We start from the raw sequence: 8886 nt of genomic DNA on the forward strand, positions 1-8886 counted from the left end.
GAATTCTCTTCCCTTCAAAGGATGGTAAAGATTTTATCTTAAGGATGTCATTCGTTTGGCCTTAAGTGGTCATATTTCAGAGTGTTTTTGAGACAGATGCATCTGATCCGAGTTTCTATTTTCTGTATAAGCACCACTGAAGATATCATTAAATATAGATAGGGCTCGTTGTCGCGAGCAAGGGATTAGTGCATTAGTTTTCTTCTACGTCATCAATATTAGGATTATCTAAGAAGGAGATAGGGTTTGTACATTCGATGTTAGTCTTGGTTGAACACACAATAATTGATTGGGAAACCATCTAATTTCTTCTTTAGGAGCTCTGAGAACCGCTCGGCAAGGGTGGAAATATCCATACAAAAGCGAATTACTACCAATACTATCACCAATATTGGCACACGAATTCGTTACTTAGGCTTTTTTTTCTCTATAAGCAAGGGAAAGGATTTCTTTGCAATTCAAGGTAGAACATTGGTATTTGAGCGAGACGTAGGAGAAACTTGGAGGATAAAATTTATTATATGCGAGACAGCATGGGATGGCTAAATAAGCACTTAGACACATTAAGGGATAACATCTTATTGGCTCTATCACATCTTCTTGCCGCAATGTGGTTTAAAATATTTATCCTATTGGCCAAAAACCTGGGTATTTTATGTGTATATCGTATTGAGAATTTCCCTCCACTTCATGAATAGCTATCATACGTCAATAGTGTTGGTTTTAATTAATGCAGAGTATTTTTCTAGACGATTTTCTCATATTACACAATGCCTATGTTAAAGTGTTAAGGGGATTAAGCAATCATATAGCGGCAAAGCCTTTATTAGAAGACATCTGATTCATAAAAAATGTAATGAGTGCCTACAGATTAGTCATCTTGAATATGGGTTAGACAAGGATTTATGCATCCTACTCATAGTAGTGACGGTATCGCACTAGGAGTTCTCTGACTCCCAGTATATGTGCAAGAGATATAGGTTTCTCTAAATAATATTCTTGCTAGGTCACATACATGGTTCACATCATTAGATGGCATCACAGTTAAATGGCTATTTAGTGTAAGGGAAAAGTGGGAAGAGATGAGAGGAAAGATTAACCATTTGCACTGATTATTTGAGCACATAGAGAGGGAAAGAATAAAGGTATTTTGGTTGTCAGTCCTCGATTTGATGACACAGAATATGCAAGACTTCTCTCAGCCGTATAAGAGGATAGAGGATACTATGCTGTCCACAGTGATGCATTACTATTGAGACGATACAGATAGTAATGGTACTCCATTTAATGACCATAAGATCAAGAATAAGTTAGTGTCTACACTAGAACACTAATAAAACGTCTGACGCGCCGTGTCATAAAACTAATGCATTATGTACTCATGCGAACGCCCGGTTCAGTTGGTAGCCGTAATATAATGTTATCATTAGATTTACTTGGCGAACGGATAAAAGGTGTTTTCTAAAAAAGAATATTGTTAGAGGGTCGAGAGGAGTATATGAAGATACGGTGCTTGTAGAGAGTTGAACTGAGATATGCTAAGAATTGTTCATTCAGATTACAATTCCATATTGATTTATGGTGTGGATTTTATTTAAGACATGTTTGGAATGGATGGCAGATAGTAATAAGAAGAAATAAGCAAAGTCAGTCGGAAAGTGTATAATACTACATCATGAGCATCTTCATTAATAGCATTTTAAGGATTATTGGAGTGTTTTGAGATTTTTTAGCTATGGCCCATAATAAAATCCTTGCTACCTTTCTCAATTTTGTTAAAGGTATGCGGATATGTGAGATTCTATTAGTGTTTGTAATTAGGTTATTTTAGCATTAATATTGCTTCTTACAAATTCTTCATTAACTAAATTTAAAAGAGAAAGGGATTGGAGGACTATGATTCAAATGATGAGCACCTGCAGGTCCTCACTAGGTTCAGGATTTATCTGTGAACTTTGAGGCCCCAGGCGGGGAAGAGTTCTGATGCTTAAAATAGTTTTAAGATGAGAAAATTTAGCAATAATATTTACATGTGACTGCTGGACGATTTATTCATCTAGCGGGTATTTCCTTCTAGATCATTGGTCTTGTTTAGGTTTTTAATTCTAAAATCTTAATTTTTAATATATGAGTAGAAAAAAATTGGTAGTTGTGCCATAGAGTATGAGCCTACGTTGAAATTAGGTGCAACAATGCAAGAAAGAAACATAGAAAAAGGCAGTAGTAATTTCTATATACGATACACAAGCAAATGTATATAACACACATTATCTATTGGATAAAATGCCCCAAGAAGTAAAATCCCATTCCAAAGAGCTTAGTCTTTATATTAAAAGGAATGAGGTCAACATGATTAAGTGTGCTAGTTTATAATATCAAAAATCAAACACGCCTTTTAGCGTTGCCTATGCTTCTTTGCGTGAAAATTAATACTTATCTACTCGTTGTGCTCTTTTAGGAGCGGCCCCTAGTACTGAACAACAACTTGGCATGTCTATTCCGTAGTTGAATTACACAAGCTCTCTTAATAAAAATTAAATTGCATTTACAATACTTATCGAGTATTGTTTTTCATATCTTTTTACCGTTGTATGTGGTGTATATCGAATCTTTCCCTTTATTGTCTTCTTTTGATTGGTTTGCGATCATGTACAGAAAAGAGATATTAGGTCCCAAATAGAAGGTATGTAAAGCAAAAATTATGGCCATCCTCATGGAACAGAAGAAGGAGATTTTTCTTCTCACTATTGAGATTCGTCAATTATATATATGAGGAACATGCTTAGTTTTATTGTTTCTTAGCGAGTTAGTCTTTATTCACAACAACCTAGGTATGGGTTCAATTCTATCAAAAGAATAGCACAAAATTAATCTTTGGATATATTATCCTTTTACATGACAAAACAAAGAAAGACTTCCTCTTTGACCTCCTCATCTGTGTTCCATTCATGACTCCATAAGCAGATTAAAGAAAGTGAAATTTAATCATAGGTCTACAAAAAGCAATATTACTAATAATGAGGAAAGATAGAAGTTATCTCATGCAAGTCGTTATTCATTTCTAGCAGTGGCACTGACTTATTAATTATTATTTGGGAGGCGATATAAGGGTGTGGTTGGACAAAGTTCAGCACCTCTTACTGAGATAGCAAGGACTAGTATTATATTGATTTATTTATTATTTTTAGATTTCCTATTGAAATCTAACGCTTTCTTATGCGAGCAGTGTAAGATCATATTGACCTGTGTTCCAAGAATTGAAAATATGTCATAAGCTGAGTCTCTGAAAGATTGAACAGCCACCCTAATTTACCTCTAATGGTTAAGGCTCCAATACCGCCGACTTGTTAAACAATTAAGGAGATTTAATAGACCACATAATCATAAACTCAAATATATTAATATACTTATATATTAATTGTCGTCATATTGTGATAAATCTTTAGTACATTCTACATAAAAATGATCATTAAAATACTTTCAAGTCAGCATGTATTAGTTTGCTCTATACAATGCAAAAAATGCTCTGTTTAACATCGATAATAGAATAATCATAACAGATGTGAGAACCAAACACAGTCTGAATCCAAAAGGCACTAGAGCGTAGCTTATCAGTAGTATTGCATTGAAGTTATGTTAAGCCTCGGCCTCGCTATCCAATATGCATATCATACTTTTACTTATGTCCGATGTAGAAGATCTCAAATGCTCCGTGTGAAGGGGTTCTTTGATTGCAAGGATTGCAAATAAATTTTCTTGGCCAATATGTTTGGGTGAATTGATAGTTATACTAAAGTTTGGTTACTAGATAATTACGATAAGAATCCATAGATGAAAAAGACCAAAATGGGAGAATGAAACTATTTTAATTTTTTAATTAATTTTAAATAGTTAATAGTTTGGGAGAGGCATTAATGAAGCTATTCCTAGTAAATTCTTTCCTTTCAGTCTAACATTATGGTAATGTAAATTCAGTATGTTGATCCAATTTTTCTTTCATGAATGTGGTAGACGAGTTGTTACGCGTAGATTATTTTAAAAGGTTGTTTTTGACAAGATTGAGAAGTTGAGTAAGAGATTTTAAGGTACCAAGATGTCTCAATCCTTACCTACTAAGTTAAACAGTGGTCCTAAATTAGGTCATGCATTTTAATACAAACAGGCTAGGTTTAGAGTGCTAGAATCTTTTTATTGAAATGGATATAATGAATAAGAAATTTAAGGGGGTATTATGTTATTTGTATTTGGAGTTTGGTGCTCTGTGTCGTAATTGAAACTTTTAGAAGGTTTCAGGGTGCGGATATGTATATTGAAACTTTCCATCCAGTTGACCAAAAGAGTTTGAGCAATTTGTGTGATTTTAAATATTTCGTTTATATATATTGGATTATAAGATTAGGTTCTTAATAGAATTCATTACTAAGAAGTTTTCTTCTAGTCTAAATTAGAGAAGTTATGACATTCCTTTTAGTTTACAAATTTGGATTTTTTTGAATTTATTATGATTTTTTAAAGTTGAGATATATTTTTGTAAATGAATAAAATTAATATATAGTTTTAACTTTGAGACAGGATTCTATTGTCTAGAGAATTTGTAGATAAAGAATCAGTGCTCGAGAAATCTATTGGAATAACTCCACTGAATGGTTCGTTCTAGATCAGACGAGTAAAGGGGAATAGAGTTCGATAAAGAAGGTATATGCGACGGAAGAAACTTTAGATTTTTTTTAACATCATTTTTTTAATGTATTTAATCTATTCTGATTTAAGACAAGAGCTTAGCTCGATCTTCTTCTTTAATACTGACAATTAAGAATTTAACTGATTTCAAATTTAAATCTCCAATTAACACGTATATTTTAATTATTTTATGGATTCATTTTACGGAATCTAGAAATATATAGAGAATGTTCTCTGGGATATATATGGGTAATTTTTAAATTTTGATTTCATAACCATGCTTGAAAATTCTTAGTTATAGACTTTTTCAAAGTCATTCCTTTGCGCGCTTAAATCTTAAAGAGATAATTGATTTTCCTAGGTTTATCTACATTTTCATCGTGGTTTAAAATTGCGACGCTTCGCTTCCAAAAATTCTAGAAATTATATGCCAAATCAGAGTCGAGATTTTGTGAAATAAGCTAACACTAAGTAGCAAATTTTATTTGGCTTCAATATATTTTATTTAAGTTTCATGTCATTAGCAGTTTTGATGTTTAGATAGATCTGCTACTTTCACATGGTAAAGAGAATTTGTCTCTGTGTTGCTAGCTAATGAGACGCTCGGTTATTATTGTATTCTCTAATTCCATAAATGTTCATTGGGTGTGCCAGCATTATTATGTGTTTAAATATTGCGCATTTTAGAATCAAGTGTAAGTGAGTGACTTAACATAGCTCGGTTAATTGGTTTGATAACAAAGAAGGAATTAAATGCCAATTTTCACACAGAATCAATTATGGCGAATCACGATGTGGATGGCCACGCTCTAGGGAACATATCGATGAGATAAGCTACGATGAGGCAGAGATACCCTTATCAAACAGTGCTTTGATCAGAGAGACGTTCCTACAACAGACAAAACCGTTGTGAAAAAAAGATTATCAAAAAGTAAAAAAAGGGATTATATCTATGAAATGAGAAGAATAATACGCGTTTGATTTAACAAATGTTGAGATGTTATTTAATCAAATTGCTTTTAGTTTTAGCATAACTACTTAAATATGTGAAGAGTAGCTCTAAGCGTACTATTGTTTCAGCTAGAAATTTGTCTGCCGACGCCGAAAAAACTTATTTTTGGTGCAAATTTCATATCTCTTTTGTCCTAGATTGTCATATGGATACAATTCTCATATTCTTACCATTTATCAATTTCTTAGTTTTCATTATTTAAGTAATACATTTTCAATTAGACAATTAGAAGAAATGGTTACTTTGAGTTATATTGTATGATCTTACTTTAATTATTTAGATATTTACTCTATTTATATATGCAATATATAAGATGGTGTGGGCAATGTCACCTAATACACAACTCGTCACACCAAAGGAAGATTTGAAAGAAAAATATTTAAAAGTTTACAAAATTAATTTACCGTCAGTGACTAAGTTGGTAAGACTAATATTATAATATATATTAAATAAATTAGAACAATTATTATCTACTCAAGAAACACATTAAGTAGTTAAAGGGGTATAAGTATAGGACTATGTGATACTCTTATAATAGGATCAAAAAGACACAGATAACATATTATTTTATTACCTTCAATCAATGAGAATATTTAAAATGTGTAGAGTTGAAAGTTCCATTACGTATACCGTTTATTTTCCATGTACAAACTAAGGGTTTCTAAACCGAGTAATGTGTATTGTGGTTCTTAAACCAATAAAAATTATTAAATTAAATTTAAATTAAATATTGAAAGCTTCTACTTTTAAAATAATTTTAAAAAGATAATTTTTATAATTATTTATAAAAATATTTTTGATTTTTAATTTAATTAATTATAATTAATTAACTTAAATATTTAATTAATTAAAAAATTACTTAAAAAAGTTTTCCTAATTTAAAAAAATATTTAGGAAATATTTCTCTGATTTAAACTAAAATCTTTTTTTATTCTTTTAATAATAAATTAATAATATAAGATATTAATTAAATATTTAAAAAAGGTAAAATTTAAAAATTTATTTTAAAAAAAAAGAAATATATCATAAATTAATTTAATTTTAAGTTAACATATTTAAAAATAATCATTTAATTATTAAAGCATATTAAATGATTTTTAAAATTAATATTTAATATAATATTAAATATTTAAAATGTAATGGAGTTTAAAATTATTTAAAATATATTTAATATTTTAAAATTTTTTTATATTTGGATTAAAGGTGGTAATTTTTTGAAAAAAACTTATACTTTAAAAATAATTCATAATCATTATTTAAACTAAATATGATTTAAAAAATATTTAAAATTAATTTATAATAAATAATCGATGGTGGCAACTCGGTGGGTGATGTGGAGATGGGATTCGCTCCCCAAATCGAGGGGCAATGATTATGCGGCAACACAATGATTGCTCCTCCGACAATCATTGGTTAATTAATATCGTGGGTCATGGTATTACTTAACCATGTCAGCGGTTAACGCTAGCCATTTGATTGTCCGCAGTCATGATCGAACGGTCAGGATTAGGCTAGATGGATATCCAAACTACATGATCCTAGCGCGCGATCAGATGGACCATAGGATAGAGAGATCAGAGCTTTTGATCTTTTGATCAACGGCTCAAAAAATTTATGCCTATAGCATATCACCGAGATGCCCTAGATTTGGTTTTTTGACTCGTCCTCGCAAACGGCTCAACTAAATTATTTAAAATTTTAAAATAAGGCTAAGCACATGGATAGTAATTATGGAGGACCAAAGGTTTGGTCTAAAATGTACTACATGCATAACTATTTATCTCTAAGCTATCTGACCTAGGGTAAGGGTTTTAAGGAAATTTATAGTTAAAACTTCAAGATCTTTAATCGGTTGAACTTGTAGATTGTCTACGCTTGGATTTTTGTAAGGAACTGTGGTATGAAACTCCTTCAATCAAGAGATATGAGCCTTGGACAGAGTTGGTTCTTTGCTCACCAAAAGTTCATCGACAATGGCTTTGATCGATGGGTTTTGAGTTGGGAAGTGTGTGGAAAGGTTTGGAGAGCTCACCAAAGGGAAATCCCGAGCGTGGGGGCTCTTGGAAGGAATATAATGCAAGATCTCCTCAAAGAAACCCTAACACTCCTATTTATATCCCTAGGTTTATGATGGATGGTTGGGATTGCTCCTAGGGCTAATTAGAAGGTAATTAGGGCTCCTTAGCCGTGGTTTGGGCCACGGGGATGCTAGAAAAGTTTTAAATGCAATAAATAGGGAGGATTTGACTTAAATAGGCTGAGTTTGACCAAATATGGTTTGGTTTGACTAAGCCAAGTGGTGACCTACTCAACATGGTCAAACAAGTCCAAGTAGGTGGGGGATTGAGCAAAGAAAGGTTTGGAATTGATTAGAACTCAAAATAGGGCAACTTGGACTAGTTGGGTCAACCAGGTTGACCCAGGGCTGGGGTATGGGCTCCACAGAATGGGTTTGACCCACTTAACCCAATGGAAGAGGTTTTGAGTGAAAGTTCGTTAGGGATGTTAAGCTCTATGAACTAGCCCAAGGCTAAATAAAAGAGTGGTGAATTGGATAACTTTAAAACCAAAGAGAAAAACTCAAACAAAAAAACCACAAATAAAGTGCGGAAGAAAAATAAATGCGGAAGCGATAATAAGAAAAGAACACACCGGATTTATAGTGGTTCGGTCAAACCTCGACCTACGTCCACTCCTTGGAGGCACCCTCCAAGTATTGCACTAAAGCAAGTGTCTCTCCTTTAGCCCCCACAGCTAGGCGGAGAAGCCCTTACAAAATCACTTCTACCTTCCCCGGTGCGGCGGAGTCGCCGGGTCCTTTGACACCAAGGAGACCTTCTTCTTTGGTGAACTTACCTCGAGACAAGCCTTGAATTCGATGGTACTAAGGTGCGAGTTCGCCGGAGCAACCGTGTGGATCCCCCACCACACTCCCTTGAGTTCCTCCCCCTCACAGGATCTTCTCCCTCTCAAACTCCACCCTTTTCTCTCACCCTTTCAAGCTCTCTCTTCAAGTTTCCCCCATAAGAACGAAGCTACAATGGCTGCCAAAGACTCTTACAAAGTGCCTTATCATTGCTTAAATAGAAGAGCTAAAAATGAGCTCATTAATGCAAGTTGCCGACATTATCGTCCTGGCCGATCAGTACAAATTCAACTCATTAGCCCGGGATGATTTGGGACGATCATAAGAA

Source organism: Dendrobium catenatum, unplaced genomic scaffold (assembly GCF_001605985.2).
Source record: "Dendrobium catenatum unplaced genomic scaffold, ASM160598v2 fragScaff_scaffold_873, whole genome shotgun sequence".
In the NCBI taxonomy this organism is placed as follows: Eukaryota; Viridiplantae; Streptophyta; class Magnoliopsida; order Asparagales; family Orchidaceae; genus Dendrobium; species Dendrobium catenatum.